This window comes from Lissotriton helveticus, chromosome 2_1 (genome assembly GCF_964261635.1).
Source record: "Lissotriton helveticus chromosome 2_1, aLisHel1.1, whole genome shotgun sequence".
Lineage (NCBI taxonomy): Eukaryota > Metazoa > Chordata > Amphibia > Caudata > Salamandridae > Lissotriton > Lissotriton helveticus.
Window position 1 is genome coordinate 999461833 of NC_136059.1, and position 15961 is coordinate 999477793.

At 51.1% G+C, this 15961-nt stretch overlaps 1 protein-coding gene across 1 annotated transcript in view; it reads left to right on the forward strand.

Annotated features, from left to right (window-relative positions):
- Positions 1-15961, forward strand: part of TMC1 (transmembrane channel like 1) — a 654455-nt gene that overhangs the window by 124762 nt on the left and 513732 nt on the right. The window lies entirely within an intron of this gene.

Consider the following 15961-nt stretch of genomic DNA (forward strand, 5'->3'; position numbering starts at 1 on the left):
AGCGTTTCCTGTTGAGCAGATTCCGTTTTGGTTTATATCACCTATTGTTAGCTGTGCCGAGCGGAGCCCATAGAGGTCAAGTGTTGCCACCTTGCGGCTGTGACAATAAGTCTCCGCAAGACCTGGCTCACTTTTTATTCTTGTGTATTTTTTACTCGAGACCACGGAATATATTTTTAAAACCTCTGCTTAAAAAACTGAATTTTGTGCAAATCAAGCCAGCTCTACTATACCTTCAAATGCTGCACTATGATAGCACTTTTTTTACTTGTAACTTTTTTAAAACAGCCCTGAAATTTAGACAAAGTATGGAAGGTTGACCCCCAGCTGAACTGTTTTTATCTTAATATTTAAGTCTCTAATAAGTATACTCACATTGGTTCGTGTTATCATTTAATCTATTTGTGATTACCTGTTTATATCTTTCTCGCTGCACTTTTCTGACAATGAACTGTATATATATGTATTTTTACTTGCTTTTATGACTGCATTTTAGACAGTCGAATAAAGAAATTTTTGAATTGAATTGGGTGATCGAAACTGGCCCACAGGGGAGGGCCAAAGGTGTGACAGAAACCAGCCCCTCAGGGGAGGCCGGAGGTGCCTTCGAAACTCCCTGGCTTATCTCACTCGGGGAGCCCTTTACCCCCCAGCCGGCACTGGCGCGCCTTTGGAGTCTGGGTTTCGCTGTGGCCACGCTCGGCCCAGGGAGACAGGGATGTCGGGAAGGGAAGATGGCGTCCGGGCCTTGTGGGGCATGCAAGGTTAGGCGCTCGGAGCCGGGCGTGGAGTGGGAAAGGCAGGCCTGGTCGAGGTTCTAGGGGGATCTAGGTTTGACTGGAGTAAGACGACCAGGCTCGGGGTGCAGGCTACACTAACGGGGAGGCTGCGCAGGGGACTCGGGGCACAGGCCTACGGTCACAGGGTGTGGAGGGACAGAGGCGAACCACGCCACGAGGCCGGGTCCAACACGCGTCCCCCCCAGCTGAAGGCGGGGAGAACTACCCATCCTCTTGGGGGTTCTCTTCGCTGAGGCGGAAGAATCTGGACAGGCCGTCTGCGTTGGCGTGGTCAGAGCCAGGCCGGTGTTCAACAGTGAAGTCCATCCCCTGGAGGGAGATGGACCAGCGCAGCAATTTGGGGTTCTCCCCTCTCATCTGCATTAGCCACCGGAGAGGTCGGTGGTCGGTCTGGACCCGGAAGTGAGTACCGAACAGGTAGGGCCTCAGCTTCTTCAGGGCCCAAACCACCACAAAGGCCTCCCGCTCGATGGTGCTCCACCTTTGTTCTCGAGGGAGTAGCCTCCGGCTAATGAATGCCACTGGTTGGTCTAGGCCGTTCTCGTTCACCTGGGACAGGACAGCTCCGATGCCATGCTCGGACGCGTCCGTCTGGACTACAAACTCTCGTGAGTAGTCGGGGCCTGTAGGATGGGGGCGGTGCACATGGCGTCTTTCAACGTTTCGAACGCCTCTTGGCAGGCGGAGGTCCAGCTGACTTTCTTCGGCTGGTTTTTGGAGGTTAACTCCGTGAGGGGGGCTACCATGCTGCCGTAACACTTGATGAACCGGCGGTAGTACCCTGTGAGCCCTAGAAACGCCCGCACTTCCGTCTGGGTCGTGGGGGCCTCCCAGGCCACGATGGCATCGATCTTGGGCTGGAGGGGGGCTACGAGGCCGCTTCCGACCTGGTGCCCGAGGTAGATTACGGACCCTTGTCCGATCTGGCACTTGCTTGCCTTAATGGTGAGACCCGCCCTCCTCAGGGCGGTCAGCACCGTCCAGAGGTGCTGGAGGTGCTCAGGCCAGTGGGAACTGTAGACTGCGATATCGTCCAGATACGCAGCGCTGAACTCTTCCAACCCCGCCAGGACCTGGTTCACCAGTCGCTGGAAGGTGGCGGGGGCGTTCTTCATTCCGAAGGGCATCACCCTGAAATGGTAGTGACCATCCGGGGTGGAGAAAGCGGATCTTTCCTTTGCTCCCTCGGTGAGGGCGATCTGCCAGTACCCACTGGTCAGGTCGAATGTGCTGAGGAAACGAGCAGCCCCGAGGCGATCGATAAGCTCGTCGGCTCGGGGGATGGGATGAGCATCGGTTCTGGTGACTGCGTTGAGCCCGCGGTAGTCACCGCAGAACCTCAGCTCGGGAACAGCACCGGGGGCGGCTGCCTTCGGAACCAGGACCATGGGGCTAGCCCATGGGCTGTCAGAGGCTTCGACCGCCCCGAGAGCTAACATCTTCGATACCTCGGCCTTGATGCAGGCCCGGACTCGGTCAGGGACGCGGTAGGCTCTGTGCCGTACCGGTGGGCTGTCCCCGGTGTCCACGTCGTGGACGCACCAGTTGGTGATGCCGGGGGTGAGGGAGAAAAGGTCCGAGAATTGTCACAGTAACTGGCGACAGTCCTCGCGCTGCGCAGGAGAGAGGGAGGAGGAGAGACTCACCCCCTCTACGGAGCCATCTTTTTCTTTTGTGGACAGGAGATCGGGGAGAGGCTCCGTTTCTTCTTCTTCCCCATCTTCCGTGGCGAGGAGTAAGCTCAACTCGGATCGGGCGAAGTGGGGTTTGAGGCGGTTTATGTGAAGGACCCGCAAGGGGTTCCGGGGGGACTCCACGTCGATGAGATAAGTCACCTGACTCTTGCATTCTACCACCTTGAAGGGCCCTGTCCACTTGTCTTGCAGGGCACAGGGCTCCACAGGGGCCATCACCCAGACCCGCTGTCCGGGCTGAAACTCGACCAGAGTGGCATTTTGGTCATACCACCGTTTCATTTGTTCTTGGCTGGCCTCGAGGTTTGCCTCGGCCAGCTCTCGGAACTTCCTCGTCTGGTTCCGGAGGGCCAAAAGTATCGAAACACATCGGGAGGGGGCTCTGGGGCCGCCGTCTCCCACCCTTCCTTGACCAGGGTGAGGGGTCCCCGGACGGGGTGCCCGTAGAGCAGCTCGAAGGGACTGATTCCCAGGGACTTCTGGGGGACTTCGCGGTATGCGAATAGGAGACAGGGAAGGAGGACGTCCCACTTACGCCTCAGGGGCTCTTCGAGTCCCATGATCATTCCTTTGAGGGTCCGGTTGAATCGCTCCACCAGACCGTTACCCTGGGGGTGATATGGGGTGGTAAATGTGTGCGTCACCCCACATTGTTGCCACAGGGACTTCATGTATTTCGAGATGAAGTTGGTCCCTCGGTCGCTGACGACTTCTCGAGGGAATCCCACCCGGGAGAAGATGGCCATGAGGGCCCGCCCCACTACGGGGGCGGTCACCGTTCGGAGGGGAATGGCTTCGGGGTATCGGGTGGCATGGTCCACCAAGACAAGGATAAAGCGGTGCCCCAAGGAGGTCCGGGGGTCGAGGGGGCCCACAATGTCGATTCCCACCCTCTCAAAGGGGGTACTGACCACGGGGAAGGGTTGGAGAGGAGCCTTGCGCTTCCCTCCGCTCTTTCCGCTGGACTGACAAGTGGGGCAGGACTTACAGTGGGCCTCCACATCGGAGCGCATGCCCAGCCAGTAGTAGTGGGTGACCAGGCGCTGGTACGTTTTGTCTTGTCCCAAGTGTCCCGCCAGGGGCACGTCATGGGCCAGGTTCAGGAGAAAGCCGCGGAAGCGTAGGGGGACCACCAGCACTCGGCCGGACCCTAGTTCGGCGGACTTTTGCTCGCTGTATAAGAGGCCGTTTTCCCAATAGACAAAGTGGTAGCCAGACTGGTCACCGGCGGCCTGGGCGGCGGCCTGCTGCCGCGGCCCCACCAAGGATGGACAGGCTGTCTGCTCTAGGCAGAATTCTTCTCAGGACGGTCCCCCTTCCTGGCGCCATTGGGCCAGCTCAGGAAGGTCGTCCAAGCTCGGGGTCGGTTCGACACCAGGGCCGAGGGGACCTGCGTCGGGGGGGAAGCTCTCCCTGGGGAACAGCTCAGGGGTCTCAAAGGATTTAGGGACCTCGGGGTCCTCGGGGGTCGCCGGTGCCGCCTCTAAGGTCTCCCCTTCGGGGGTGGTCCTTCGGGCGGTCATCGACCGGGTACTCACACAGGCCCACTCGGGTAGGCCCACCATCTCTAAGTGGGTCCTTTTCTCAACCCGCTGCCATGGGGAGCTCTCTAGATCGTTGCCGAGCAGGCAGTCCACAGGCATGTCGGAGCGGACTGCCACTCGTAACTCCCCAGAGACGCCCCCCCATTCGAACGGGACTTGAGCTATCCGGCAGGTGCGGACGGAGTTATCAGCTGCGATCACCCTGCAGGAGATGTGGGGAACAATCTGGGCTTCGGTGACTAGGTGCCGTTTGACGGCGGTGATACTGGCCCCAGTGTCTCGGAGCGCCCCTATGTGATGGCCATTGACAGTCACCTGCTGTCGGTATTTCTCTGTGTTGTCGGATAGGGGGGCTCCTGGGACCATCTCCCTATCACCCAGGGAGACTAACATCATAGCTGCGGGGTCTGCTCCCTCGAACTCTTCCTCCCCCTCCTCTTCTAGAGCTACTGAGGTAATGTGGCGCACTGGGAGCCCTGCAGCGGCAGGCTTCTGGAACAAGGGGCAGCGGGGGTCATTGGCATAGTGCCCGGGTTTCTGGCAATGGTAGCAGGCTTGGCTGACTCGGGGCCCTGGCTTAGCTGGGGGAAACCCTGCGCGTGCTGTGGGATGCGAGGTGCCGGGCTGGTTTCTGGGGGGACTACGCGGGGACCCTACCTGGGAACCCCTCTGTCTATTCTGATTCCCCCCTCCCCTCTGGCGCGACGATCCCTGTTCATTTCGGCCAGAATCTCCCCCGGGCCCCCGGGGGACTCTGGTGCTCACCCAGCGATCGCTTCCGGGGGTCAGCCAACTTGCTGTCCAGGAGGTGCTGTCGGAGTTCCACAAAGCAATTCAGGGATAAATGTTCGTAGGCAATGAGGTCGATGAGCCCCTCGAAGGTGGATACTTTGCTGCCCTTGATCCACCCTTCCAGGGCCCGGCTGTAGAAATTGACATATTCTACCCACGTGGTGCCGGGGATCTTCCTGCATTCTCGGAAGCGTTGGCGGTACATTTCTGGGGTGAGCCCGTACCTTGTGAGGAGGGCCTCTTTCATGTGGCTGTAGGAGGTCTGTTCGGCAGACGGTAGGTCGAGTAGGGTGTCTCTCCCCTCACTCAGGAATCGACCCCACAGCCCGGCTCCCCAATCTTTCTGCGGAACTCGGTGGGAGGTCATGGCTACCTCGTACGCCTTGAACCATTGCTGGATGTCATCATTTTTATAATATTCTTTGACCACATCCTTGGGGATGTGGACCTTGGGTTCCACTGGGGGAACAGACTCTCGGGTCGCTGCTGTTTTGTTGCCTTCGTTCCGGGCCTTGAGTTCTATTTCCAATACGCTGCGCTCGTGCTCCAGCTGGAGCTTCTTTCCGTCATGTTCTCGTTGGAGTTTCTTCTCCTCCAGTTCTCCTTGCAGCCGTAGCTGCTCGATGGCTAGCTTTTTCTCGGCCAGCTTGAGTTCTACCTCCATCTTTAAACGGGCTAGTTCTAGCTCGTGGCTTCGGTTGCGTTTTCGGTCGGTCATCTCTTCTCGAGATAGACCTCTCTCCGTGCTGTGAGTCCGCGTCGGGGACTCTGCTCTTTCTTGCTCTGGGGCGTGGGTTTCGATCAGTGGTGCTCCCCCTCCATCGGCTTCTGTCGGTGCTGGAGGTTGGTCTCCGGTCTCCACCCAGGCTGTTAGAGCTTGTTGAAAGTCCTCTTTGGTGTTTAATCCCGTTGACGGGATACGGAGATCTTTGCAGAATTGCTTGAGCTCACGGTGCGAATAGTCTCCCAGCAGCTCCATCTGGAAGGTGGTCTTGTCCCTCGTGAGGCTCATGGTTGCTCTTCGTTCGGGTAGTGTGTCAGTGCTGTACGATCCCTAGACGTAGGTTCTTATCGCGACGCTGCCACCAATGTTGGAAGGGGCGATCTCCGAGGGCCAGGTTGTGCTCACCCGGTCACCCCAAGATCCACCTCTCCCACAGAACTGGCCGAGTCTTGAATGGGAGGTCCCCACCGGGGAGGACTTCGGGTCTAGGATCGTACACACTGAGCTCACACCACACTACGAACAGACACCACACCGTTGGATTCTAGTAACAAGTTCTTTATATAGCAAATAACGAAGGAAGCACTCTTGTATACACAGTGGTCAAGGGACCACAATGTCTTGGAGGATTCGGGAAGGGGGAAGCGGGACAGTCTTTTAGTCTCTGGGTCAGTACGCGGCGTACCCTACGCACAGCTCTCAATCCTCGAGCCGGGGGGGGTACGGGATGATGGACGTACTGGCTGCCTCACCTCCGTCGAGTCGGCTCTGTCGTGATGGTGGTCTCGATGGTCCAGCCGGACCAGAGTACTCCTCGAGCCGCGACGAGGTCAGCAGGGCTCGATCTGGAGAGGTTCGTGAGAGCCGCGACAGCGTCAGCAGGGCTCCGATGGTCTTAGAGGTCGAGCCGCGACAGCGTCAGCAGGGCTCCGATGGTTGCAAGTTCAGCTTGAGCCGCGACAGCGTCAGCAGGGCTCCGATGGTTGCAGGTTCAGCTTGAGCCGCGACAGCGTCAGCAGGGCTCCGATGGTCTTAGAGGTCGAGCCGCGACAGCGTCAGCAGGGCTCCGATGGTTGCGAGTTCAGCTTGAGCCGCGACAGCGTCAGCAGGGCTCCGATGGTTGCAGGTTCAGCTTGAGCCGCGACAGCGTCAGCAGGGCTCTGATGGTTACAAGTTCAGCTTGAGCCGCGACAGCTTCAGCAGGGCTCAGAGGTTCAGGATGAGTCTTCTTAGGGTCAGCCGCGATCAGATCAGCAGGGCTTTAGGTCCAAGATACAACTGCCCGCTAGTTGTCGGGCGGGCCCAGTTATAGTCCTTTGACTCTTTGATCTCCGGACCCTCGCAGGCAGAGGTCTCCTGCCCGGGGGGGCTGGTCATTGGTGAGGTCCGGCGGTTGGCTCTTTGATCCCTTTGAAAGATGGGTCCAGGAATTCCCAGACGCCCAGCGGGTCTGGAGCCAGCACTCGGGGAGGCCAGAGGGGTGATCGAAACTGGCCCACAGGGGAGGGCCAAAGGTGTGACAGAAACCAGCCCCTCAGGGGAGGCCGGAGGTGCCATCGAAACTCCCTGGCTTATCTCACTCGGGGAGCCCTTTACCCCCCAGCCGGGACTGGCGCGCCTTTGGAGTCTGGGTTTCGCTGGGGCCGGGGTCACGCTCGGCCCAGGGAGACAGGGATGTTGGGAAGGGAAGATGGCGTCCGGGCCTTGTGGGGCATGCAAGGTTAGGCGCTCGGAGCCGGGCGTGGAGCGGGAAAGGCAGGCCTGGTCGAGGTTCTAGGGGGATCTAGGTTTAACTGGAGTAGGACGACCAGGCTCGGGGTGCAGGCTACACTAACGGGGAGGCTGCGCAGGGGACTCGGGGCACAGGCCTACGCTCACAGGGTGTGGAGGGACAGAGGCGAACCACGCCACGAGGCCGGGTCCAACAGTCCCCATCGTCAAGAACCTACTGACTCAACATTGTTTCATATGCAGACGACACCCAACTCATCCTCTCCCTATCCAACGAAGCCAAACACAACTTCCATGAAGGCATGGAAGCTGTCGCCAAATGGATGAAAAGCAGCTGCCTACAACTCAACACCGACAAAACAGAAGTACTCATTATGGGCCCACACCCTGATGCCTGGAACGACACCTGGTGGCCCCCTGCCCTCTGTAGCCCATCCACCCGCACAGACCACGCACGCAACCTTGGAATCACCCTAGACTCTGAGCTCAAAATGGCCCACCAGATCAACTCTGTCACATCCTCCTGCTTCCACATCCTCTGCCTCCTACGTAAGACCTTCAAATGGATCCCGCTTGAGGACGGAAAAACCGTCACCCACGCCCTCGTCATCAGCAGACTCGACTACGGCAACACACTCTACGCCGGAATAACCAAAAACCTCACGGCAAGCTACAAAACATCCAGAATGCCTCCGCAAGACTGGTCCTCAACCTACCACGACACTGCCAAATCTCTCAACACCTGCGCATACTCCACTGGCTCTCCATCGAGGCTAGAATCACCTTCAAGATCCTCACCCACGCACACAAAGCCCTCCACAACACCGGACCAGCATACCTCAACAGCCAAATCAACTTCCACACACCCCAAAAAGCCCTACGATCAACCCAGCAATCCTACACTGTGGTTCCCCGTGCCAGTAAGACCATTTCAGGAGGCCGCACCTTCACCTTCCTCGCGGCCAGAGCATGGAACGCCCTACCGCTCCACCTTAGGCAGACAACATCTCTCCCCATCTTCACTAGAAACCTCAAAACCTGGCTTTCGGACAGACCCCTTCCTTGATGCGCTGGAATCTGCACCTCCCCTCCTCTCCAGCACTCTGAGACCCTTACGGGTGAGTAGTCACGTTTAACAAACCCTTGATTGATTGATTGATTTGATTCCTCATGTGAGATGCATACTCCTAAGTCGTCTCCAGTACCGCTGTGTATGTTGGCGATAAGTGGGTGTGTAAACGCGGTTTGAGATAGGTGTTACAGTTTTTCTGATGTGTATGACTACTAATTAGGAGTGTGAGTGCAGTTAGTCGTAATGTGACTGCTACTCCACAGTGATGTCTATAGTATAAGTACTTCTTTGTAAGAGGTATGAGGGTGCATCTGGCAATGTGTGACTGCTGCATGTGGGGAGTATGACCTAGGAAACCGGGTGAGACTCTCACAAGCTCATTGGTCAGGCACCTGTGCTTATTAGGCAATGTCTGCCAGGAAAGATTGTGTACCAGGCAACTCAGGTTGAATACGCTCATCACACTTAGGTCTTAGGTCATCTGAAAAGAAATTAGTATTCTTCTTCCCTAAAAAACATCCCTGAGCTCCTCCCTCTCAGAGAGGGTGTTGTAGCCCGTAGCGTGACAATGATGCAACTGCCCTTTAAAAGGAATACTCCACCTGTACTAGGTCTTACCTCATGTTTTTCTTTCACGTTCTTGCTCCTGTAGACCCATGAGGTTTGTTTTGATTAATGAATATGCTGAAAACCATGTAAAACCAGGGCCTAGATTTACCAAGAGGTCAGGCAACATAGAGCAGCATGTGATGTTGTTATGCTGTGTGTGCCATATTTGTTATGTGTTACTGTTCTGCGCTCTCCCTGGCACACTTCAGGCAGCCATGTGTCTACTCAGACACCCTTGTGCCATAGTGCAAGTGTGTCTCCGTTCACTGAAACATAGATTTTGTACTAGAAGGGGTCTGTTCCAGTACAAAACCCATGTTTTAAGGCTTTTTCCACTTTGTTTCTACGCTCTACATTGGAGCACACATGAGTAGTGGGGAAAAATAAAATATTTCTTCTTGCACCTGCCTCAAGGAGACGTATGATTTAGGTACAAATCTGTGTCTACAATTCTTTGTTGCTAGGAATTTGCGTCAAAACCCATGGGTGGTTGCATAGGAAACCCCAGTCTCAACCCATAAACTTCCCCCTTGACGCCACTTTGGATTACATTGGGTTATGCAGCACAAATCCCAATTTGCGTGGTTGGGAAATCCCACCTGAACACGTTGCATGAGGTCTGCTTTAGAAAAGTAACACAAACCTCACACAAAGCGTTTGTAAATCTCAGCCCAGGTGCTTTGTGACATGAAAATGCTGACACGTTTGGCAAGACTCACAAACTCTATGGAGCAAAGAGGGAAACAAAACCCTGATGGCCCTCCACTCAAATCGTTAATACACAAAAAGACCAGGGTCCTGGGACTGCGGAGATCTTATATATATCGTATCTCCCCAATATAGTCCTATTCAGAGGTTTGTAGTGTTCTACATAGCACTCCGTGTACTCAATTTAGTAGTATTCACATGTATGTAAATCTAAAACCTCATCTCACACTTTTTGTTGACAGTATTTCAGACTGTGATGGGATAGTGCATTGCGATCCCAATCATACAGCTCCCATGTGGTGAAAAAGTGAAGCGAGTGTGATGACACCTCACGGACGTACCACCATGCGGACCACTGATAGGTACTCACCAGTGAAGTCCATTGTTGTCATCATTGGCATTCATCACACTCTTAACAGAAGAAAGGAGTGTCCAACAAAAAAGAAAATAACATAAGAGGTGCAAAAATGTGAAGTGCAGGAATATATCACGCCTCACAATGTGGTGAAAGATGTACAATGTAATAAAATTGATAGGATTCACCCACTTTGCAACAACTTTATTCTTTGAATTGGTGAATCCAACCAAAATAAAAAAACAGTGTAGGTTGCTAACTATGCATACCACTGTTGGATGCCAACATGTTTCTCTGCCTCTAAACTTTATGCAGATTCATCAGGGCTATGTTGTATTTGCCACTGCACCGTGTGTTGGACACATCAATCTGAAAAGACTGTCAACAAAAGGTAAAATCAGACACATAGTTACAATCGATCTGTGAGTAACTACCTCAATATAAAATTGTATTGCACTCCTATTCGCATATTTACCCTTAGCAAGCCATCTTGTAGCCTACCAGCTGCCAGGTTTCAAAACAAGTTTCTTTTGTACAACTCTTGCTCTTGGGGTACCCAATGTTCCTATTGTAGTAGGTATCTATGAATAGAAGGGACATGACTCAGCCAGTCTTAATTATCAAATCCTCCCCAACAGATTTAAAAACGGTGCAAGTATCCAATCGTACACCCGTGTTCTGGCAAGAACTAAGCCTTCGAAAGCGGAACACTGCTAAAACCGGCACCGTCTCTCCCGCTTTGGTATAGGATGAACACATATAGCTTCTCAAACAGCATCTTCAGATTACATTACCGAGAAGCATACAGTGCTCAATCATAGTGTTATCAATATCACAGTCGTGCAAACGCCTCTTAGTTATTCTATACTTAAAAAGCACGCATGTACTACCTTCTCGCCGGGGACCCCCCTCCTTACCGCCCAGGCGACGCGGAGCGTATTCTCTCGCTCTCTACGTGTTGGTGCTTTAACTTCCTGTATTTATTTTTACTAATCGCGCTATTACTCGCGTGATCTTGCAAGAGCGTTTCAGCCATATTAAATTGGGCAGAACTCTTAGTGAGATTCCTAGTTCTAATGTCGGTGGCCGCCATCTTACTTTGGGGTTGTAATCGGGCCAATTTGTTTTTAAAAAAACATAACTTTATCAGACAATTTAGTGTAATTACGGATATATGGTTATTACGCCACCTAAGTTCATCTTAAAAAGTACAAAGCTGTTATTATTGTCCTCCGTATATTACGTCCCTTTTATAAAAACCAGGGGGAGATTTTTGTATTTATTCCCCGATATACTCTTTTATATAAAGATGTAGGTATTAGTAAGTGTACAAGATATTTCTAGCTGGGGATCAACTGACCTAGAGTACAATATGTGTGCTTTTGAGACATGTTGGTTAGTAGGCTCCAGGGCATCAGGGTATTTACATTCAGGGGTACCCAGCCTCATCCTAAATACGATGTAGGGCTGACTAGTTCACCTTGTTCCATTCAATACAGTTGTTCAACCCCATTTGGTCAGTTTTCTCATTAAAAATCCAGCGAGCCTCCTTCGAGAACAGGATTTGCTCAGCATTGAAACCCTTCACAGTCTCCAGCACAACCCATGTAAAGTCATGTTTAGTACTATGGCAATGTTGCACTAGTTTTGTTGTTAATTTCCCTGCTCTAATGGTACTCAAATGCTCTTGAATTCTCGTTTTCATCTTCCTGGTAGTGAGGCCTATATAATACAAGCCGCATACACACTTCAGTCTGTAAACCACATTTGTGGCATTGCAATTACTGAATCGTGAGAGGAACCAACTGCGTCCTGAGTCCAGTGTGACGTTGGCGGTCTTAGTTGTTATAGAGCAGACCGAGCACTGGCCGCATGGGAAATGTCCCTTTGGAAGAGTGTTATCTCTGCTGTCGCGAGAAGGGCGGCCACGGGAGTTGACCAATTTGTCCCTGAGATTGCAAGATCGTTTAAACGCAAATCTCAGTGGTGGTATCTCAAAATTGGCATTCGATAATAGGCCCCAATGTTTACGGATGGACTGACGTATTTTGGTGCTTAAGGGGTCGAATGTCATAACAACTGGTACACATTCTTGTTTCTCTTTGGTGTTTTTAACTAAAAGAGCGATCCTAGGTGTATTTAAAGCCCTCTTCCTGGCATTCCTGATGGTTTTCATAGGGTAGTGTCTCTCCTGTAATTTCTTGACCAACTGCTGAGATTGTTCAACAGATCCTTCAGTGGAAGAGCAGTTCCTGCGGTACCTCATGAACTGCCCCACCGGTAGGTTGTCTCTTAAAGATCTCAGATGGTATGAGTCGTACTGTAAAAGAGAGTTCCGGTCAGTAGGTTTTTGATGGACACTTGTCTGTAGGCCGCCCTCCACGGCATTGATATCAAGATCCAGGTACACGGCCTTATGGTGGCTATAAGACCACGTGAACCTAAGGCTTTCATCCTGAAAGTTAAGCCAATTCAAAAATGACAAAAGTTCAACTTCACTGCCCCTCCAAATACCGAGGATGTCATCTATATACCTCTTCCAGAGGCGAAGATGCCTCTGGAAGGGGTTGTTGGGATGTTCTACCACATGCTTTCCAAATTGGCCCACATATATGCACGCTAGGCTCGGTGCCATAGTGGCGCCCATCGATGACCCTGTTGTTTGCAAATAAAGTTGATCCTCATAACAAAAATAATTTCTTGTAAGTGCGATCTCAACACATTGCATTACAAAACTTTGGGGGACATCATAAAACCATTCTTGGTCCCTCAAGGTGCGAGCTGCTGCCACCAGTGTCGCGTCCTGAGGGATACAAGAGTAGAGCGACTCTATATCAATGGTGACCAAGAGTTCAGTCTCACAACCAAAGTCCATATCGGCTATGGTGTTAAGGATCTCAGTGGTATCTCTTACAAATGATCTTTGGTTGATCACTGACTCGCGCAGGAAGAAGTCTGTGAACTGAGAGAGTGGCTCCAACACCGATTGAATGCCTGAGACGATTGGACGTCCAGGGGGGGGCGAGTAGGTTTATGAATCTTCGGTAATATATAGAAGGCAGGAGTTCTAGGTTTATCATTAAACAAGAACTCTGCCTCTTTCGCCGTAATCCATTTATTCTCCTTCGCCACTTTGACCATTTCTCGTATAATTTTTAGTAGGTCATTAGTGGGTTCATTACTCAGGGGGCGGTAGTTTTCACGAACGTTCAGTAGTCTTTTCACTTCCTTATCATAATCAGAAGTGTTTAATTCTACCACCGCACCCCCTTTATCGGCCGGTTTTATAGTAAGCCCATTGTTCTCCTGTAAACTCTTCAATGCCTCCCAATCTTCTCTTGTCATATTCTTATGTTTGATTGGTTGGTCTTCGCTCTCAAACCTACTGACGTCTTGTAAGACTTTAGATTCAAAGACAGCAATTTCCGGGCCCGTGGCTGTGGAAGGTGGACAGAATGTGGAAGGTTTTCTGAGATTGGTGTTATAAATACCTTCATCTTCTCTAGATTGGTTAGCAAAGAACTTCCTCAATTTGATTTTTTTTTATGGTTTCGTGAAATTCTACTCTGCACCGAAAGGTATCATGTGTAGGAGTGGGGACAAACCCCAATCCTTTATTAAGGACATGTTCTTCACTGGTGATAAGTATGTGGTCTGATAAGTTTACCACTATGTTGTTCACAGTTGGTTCCTCCCCCGACTGCGTGTCACTCTCGGGGAGTAAGACTGCCATTGTTGGGGTTGGTTGCCCCTCCCTCGTCCTCGTCCGCCTGCTGACTGGCCTCCCCCTCTGTTGTTTCTTTGACCACGTCCTAAAAAAGTTCTTAATAAAGCCCCCAGGTCGTCACTACTTTGCTCTTGTTGGTTGGGTCGATTAAATCTGACTCTACTAGCCCTGGAGCCCTGTGGTCCTTCCTCTTCCTCCTCACTGGAGGTGTTGTCAAAATTCCAGTTTTTAGGAGTACGCTTAGGCAGTGGTTTTGCACCCCGACCCCTCTGGTAACTACCCAGATTCTGTTGTTCGGGCCCAGGCTGATAGTGGCTTTCGTTAATATAAGGGAAGGCCCACTCGTGAGTAAATCTCTCTAAGTTACGTTGTAAACCTTTTATCTTTTGATTGATCATTTAGGTTTTATACTCACTAAGATCTTCCTGGATTCTACTCAGATGTTCTTTTGTATCAGTCAGAGTGGTATCTCTCCTAATACTCTCTTCCAGCTCTAAAATTTCTTTCAGTAATTCTTCGCTAAGCCTCTGTGCAGTGCTAATAATAAGTATGAGCCAGTCTCGCATGCATTTATTCGCCATGTAGCTCCAATCGAGCCTGAATTTTGCATCATCCAAAAAGATTTTTTGCTCAATCCTAATTATCAAACTTGCAGGGCTTGCACCAGCTCGGTAGCATTCGGTCATTGCTTCTTTTTCAGGTTACTGAGCTTATCCCATTCTTCTCTTACTGTGGTATTTAGAAGGGGTGCGTTTGGGGAATAGTGAGGGTCCTGCCAAAATAGCGGCTATTTGCTCGTCCGTGAACGCCAAACAGTTCTTATCCATGAGAGATGTATATATGAATCAAGGTTATATATAATAAGCCTTATATAAGCTAAGGGTATATGCGATAAGAGTGTCTATTCCTGCACTTCACATTTTTGCACCTCTTATGTTATTTTCTTTTTTGTTGGACACTCCTTTCTTCTGTTAAGAGTGTGATGAATGCCAATGATGACAACAATGGACTTCACTGGTGAGTACCTATCAGTGGTCAGCATGGTGGTACGTCCGTGAGGTGTCATCACACTCGCTTCCCTTTTTTCACCACATGGGAGCTGTATGATTGGGATCGTAATGCACTATCCCATCACAGTCTGAAATACTGTCAACAAAAAGTGTGAGATGAGGTTTTAGATTTACATACATGTGAATACTACTAAATTGAGTACACAGAGTGCTATGTAGAACACTACAAACCTCAGAATAGGACTATATTGGGGAGATACGATCGCAGTCCCAGGACCCTGGTCTTTTTGTGTATTAACGTTTGGCAAGACTGTCAATTTTATTGATAACAATCCCAGATGGAGTAGATTTTACGTAAGCATAGCTTGATAGTGTCTAATTATTTCGAAGGGTAATAGTGCCACCAAGTGGCCACTTTAAATATGACATGTTTAAAATCAATACCGATACCATTTTAGTAACAGCTATTTTGTATGAAAACTGGTGAGGGGCAAGGGGGAATAGTCGATAGACTAGGGAATAGGATTTATTTATTGATTTAATTTTCACTATTCCGTCGTCTGTCAACTGCCAGACCCCCTCCCATGGGTTTTATGGAAGGGTGTGAAGAAATACAATTTGAAGCCAGAGTTGCCTGAAGATGACAACTTTGCAGCTTCAAAAAGCTGAGGAGATGTTGTCAATTTTTCTGCTGAAGATATTCCTTCAAAAGTTTCTTTTGGCAAAAAGTAATCCACATTTGGCAAGATATTAAACCCCAGGGGCATATTATCAAGGGACATAATGCTGCTTTTTTGGCACATAGCGCATAAATAGCAGCGTTTTTTAATCGCACAATCATCAAGGCGGTGCTACCATGCATTAGCGCATGTCAGCTGCAGTTCCCGTGACGCTTTGCATCTTAGCGATGTACATCGCTAATTAGATGCAAAGTAGGCGCCCCTGCCAAGAAACAACATGACAGATGTCGCTAACACGACATCACAGTATTTACAACGCAGCCCAGCAACTGCGAAGCAATTAAGAAGGCAGCGCAAACTGTGGTTATCGCCAGATTCTTACGCCTGCTTGAAAGTTGACTTAGCCATGTTTTGTATGGGAGGTGGATCGTCTGGATACGTCCACAACCCTATTATCAAGCTTTTCATTAGCGTGTGAAATCATCGCTGGATTTCACGTTAATGAGGATTATCGC